The sequence below is a fragment of the Petaurus breviceps genome, unplaced genomic scaffold (assembly GCF_028583685.1).
Source record: "Petaurus breviceps papuanus isolate PSGF00001 unplaced genomic scaffold, PetGlider_PUasm1.0 350, whole genome shotgun sequence".
Taxonomy (NCBI): Eukaryota; Metazoa; Chordata; class Mammalia; order Diprotodontia; family Petauridae; genus Petaurus; species Petaurus breviceps.
The window spans coordinates 2173267-2177569 of NW_027186199.1; the positions used below are offsets into that span (position 1 = coordinate 2173267).

The following is a 4303-nucleotide window of genomic DNA, read 5'->3' on the forward strand; positions in this document are numbered from 1 at the left end:
TAACCCATTGTGGAGTTGTCTCTCAATGCCTGGGCCTTCATGATGCATTCCACGTTGGCCATCCAGCCATATGTGCTAGTCACAATGCAGCAGGGTGAAGACACCAGCCAATTGGAGACTGTCACTTTCTCAACCTTCTTCTCCAGAATTTCCTTCATTAGCTTGCACAAGTTCTCAAACTTTGCCTTGCTCTCCTCCATTTTTTTCTTGTCTTCTTCATCCTCTGGAAGTTCTAACCCTTCCTTAGTAACAGAGACAAGGGTCTTCCCATCGAATTCCTTTAGCTGCTGCACTCAGTGCTCATCAATGGGTTCTGTCATGTATACACTTCAAAACCACGTTTCCGCACCCGCTCCACAAAAGCAGAGTTGGCCACTTGTTCTTTGCTCTCACCAGGGATATAGTAGATGCATTTCTGGGTTTCCTTCATTCTAGATACATATTCAGACAAGGAAGTCATCTCATCTCCTGACTGAGATGTGTGATAACGTAACAGTTCAGATAGACAGCGCCTGTTGGTTGAGTCCTCATGGATTCCAAGCTTCAGATTTTTCTAAAAGGCCTCACAAAACTTTTTGTAGTTTTCTTTGTCTTCTGCCAGTTCAGAGAAGAGCTCTAGACACTTCTTGAAAACGTTCTTACGGATGACCTTCAAGATCTTACTCTGCTGCGGCATCTCTCTGGAAATGTTGAGGGGCAGATCCTCAGAGTCTACCACACCTCAGATAAAATTAAGATACTCAAGAATAAGCTCATCACAACTGTCCATGATGAACACACGCCGTACGTACAGCTTAATGTTCTTCTTCTTCTTGTTTTCAAAGAGATCAAAAGGAGCCTGGCGGGGGATGAAGAGCAGAGCTCTGAATTCCAGCTGACCTTCCACAGAGAAATGCTTTACTGCCAAGTGATCTTCCCAATCATTGGTGAGGCTCTTCTAAAACTCGCCATATTCCTCTTGGCTGATGTCATCAGGGTTACGTGTCCGGATGGGTTTGGTCTTGTTCAGCTCTTCCTGATCAATGTATTTCTCCTTGATCTTCTTGGTTTTCTTTTTCTTGTCCTTGCCTTCATCTTCTTCATCAGATCCTACATCTTCAATCTTGGGTTTCTCCCATCTTTAGCTGGTTCTTCCTCTTCTTTCTCTTTGTCTTCCTCTGTCTCATCACTGATTTCCTTCTCTCGTTCTTTCTCCAGATAAAGTGTGGTGGGATAGCCAATGAATTGAGAGCGCTTCTTCACAACCTCCTTGACCCTCCACCCTTCCAGATACTCTGTCTGGTCTTCTTTCAGATGTAAGATCACCTTGGTGTCCCTATCAATAGGCTCACCATGGTCAGCACAGACTGTGAAAGAGCCACCAGCAGAAGACTCCCAGGAATACTGTTCATCATCGTGCTTGGTGATGACAACTACTTTCTCTGCCACTGAGTAAGCAGAATAGAAACCCACACCAAACTGACCAATCATGGAGATGTCTGCTCCAGTCTGCAAAGCCTCTATGAAAGCCTTGGTGCCAGACTTAGCAATGGTCCCCAAGTTATTGATCAAGTCAGCTTTTGTCATGCCACTGCCAGTATCCACCAAAGTCAGAGTATGCTCCTGAGGGTTGGGGATGATGTCAATCTTTAGTTCTTTACCACTGTCTAATTTGGAAGGATCTGTCAAACTCTCATAACGGATCTTGTCCAGGGCATCAGAGGCATTGGAAATGATCTCTCGAAGGAAGATTTCCTTATTAGAATAGAAGGTGTTGATGATCAAGGACATAAGCTGGACAATCTCTGCCTGGAAGGCAAAGGTCTCCACCTCCTTCTCTCCATGCTGTACTTCCTTAGGCATCTTGAGTGGTTGCGGATAAGAAGGCCGGTTGAGGGAAGTGCTGAGTCCAGTGGCACCGAAGACAGGGTACCATGAGGAGCTTGGCACAAGAGAACCTGACAGTTCTTTAGGGAACATGAAGGCTTCTTTAGGCAAGGACATAAGCAAAGCTGAAGGAGTCATGAGCAATAGTTCACATAAATTCATGAATGTGAGGGTTTTGCTGGCCCAAAAGTTCAAGATGGGTTAGCAGTATGAAGCTGCATCCCCCAAAATGCTAGCAAACTCCTAGTGTTCATTAAGAGAGACAAGTCCGGGACCTGAGAGGTGATGATTCCACTATGCTATGCCTTGGTCGGACTACGTGTAGAGAACTATACTCACTTTAAAGTTCCACATTTCAGGAAAGATAGTGACAACCTGGAGCATGAGCAGAAGGGAAGGACCAGGATGATAAGGGGACTGATGACCATGGAAGGCAAGGACTAGTTGGGACTTGTGAGGGAACCATTGTAAAAGTTATTTCCTTCTCTTTTGCTCTTACATTGGTAAGAGATGGAAGAAATCTCAGAAAGCCAACTACTTCAAGCCTCTCAATCTATAGGTGAGCAAACAGAAGCTAGGGAAGTTCAGTGATCTGCCCAAGGTCCCAAGGGATCTTTGTGGTCCTATGTAGTTTTCTAGCTTGGGGCTAGAGGTGGGAGATTTGGTGATCATGCCATATAAAGCGATGGCTGTGACAAAACTTATTTTTTGAAATAAAAATGAAAGTGAGAACAAAGTTACAGAACCATCTATGATTTAATTGAAGAGCTAGCATTTGCTTATTAAACCAGGTCACTTGACCCTTCAGAGGTCAGAGACAAGGAGTGATTTACAGAGATGATTTTTTATAACAAAAAAGAGGAACTGGAAAAATGATAAAAACCTGTTTTGAACATAATTCAACTGGACAAGGCAGGTCACCTGACTAGTTAGCTTCTCCTAGACTTTCTTAATCCTTTCCTCCAGGTGCTGCCTTTTGTAACCAGAAAGTGGACTGGGAAAGAGAACTTGTGGTCAGTGGTTAGCAGTCACCCCCCTCTCCCATCTCCCTTAGAATAGTCCATTACTCAACTCAGACTCTAGCTCAATAAAAAAGTGGCTTATTCTCCAGCTACCCTTTTTCTAGAAAGGGGAACTTAGCCTCTGGTCAATCCCACTTTCTTCTACAATGGGAAATTTAGCCTTTGGAAAAACCTTATAATCTTATGATTATTTTATTCTTCTAAATTGCCTGCTACTAAATGATAAAGTCTTCTCTATCTAGTCATTAAATCTATAGGTAACCTACACTTAGGAGATGATCTATGTTTTTCTGGCTTAACTGCTAGGGCTAGCTTTTCCTAAAGAAGGGAGCCTACTCTAATAATCAAACTAAAAATAAATCAAATTAATCAATCAAAGCTGATTTCCTTTGTCAACTGGCAGAGGACCACAAAGCATGGGGCTGGTGGGCTAATGGAGAGGAAAGACTCTCTTTGGATGTTCATAGGTCTCAGCACTCCGTGGCAAAGCTTCAGTTATTCCGCCTTCATTATGGGCCCAGCCCTATATGCTTTGGCAACCCCTCCCTATCCCTTTCTCCTCCAAAGCCTGGGGAAAACCAAGAAAACACCTTCCCAGGCTTGTCCCTGGCTCCTTGGATTTCCCGTGGTATCTCTCAAACTAGTGGGGAACCGAAACATTTCCCTTCCATCTTTCCCCATGCAAGGCATCATCATGAAACTGAGAAAACAGGATGCTAGCAAAAAATTCTGTTTAGACTACCAACTCAGATCACATAACATGCTAGTCTCAAAAAGGAGACATGACCTAAGGTCATGTCTTTAAAATGTAAGAGGACAAGAAAAGGAGGTAACATTCATATTGATGACCTTAACTAACCAGGGATAGAGATGATCACAAAAGATAAAGTGGGTAATTATGATTTTGTATGTAAAACTGAAAAATATTTAAAGTATGTAAAACTGAAAAGGATTTAGCACTCGACATGGCCCCTGGTCCATCGTAAGTGCTTAAAAATTTTATCAATTGACTAATAAGCAAAATCAGTTTAGCTTAGAATTAGAACAGAATGAGCTAACTAGGAAAAATATGTGCAAGAAATTATTCTGATAAAGATCTTATAAATCAAATATATGAACAAGAATGACCAATGAGGGTTCAGTCCTTAAAATGTGCATTTTTTATATACAATTCTCTTTGTAGTTCTTTGTTGAAAGGTTTGTTTTTACTGATGAATACTAGTTTCATAATAAACTCACAGGATTTAAAATACATCTATAACTTTCCCCCAAAATTTAGAAAACTGACCTCAAATACACTTTGCCCAGAGTTTTGAGAAAGGTTACAAAAGACAAAAAATTGTTAATTCCAAACCCCTAGTAAAAGTAGCAGTGGGCATTAACATAGTTTTGCAAAGCACTTCACATATGTTCAA

General features: G+C 41.9%; 1 pseudogene; it reads right to left on the bottom strand.

Annotated features, from left to right (window-relative positions):
* The window catches only part of LOC138168024 (heat shock protein HSP 90-beta pseudogene), a 67905-nt pseudogene extending 65972 nt beyond the window's left edge, over positions 1 to 1933 (bottom strand).
* Between the last annotated feature and the right edge of the window lie 2370 nt (positions 1934 to 4303).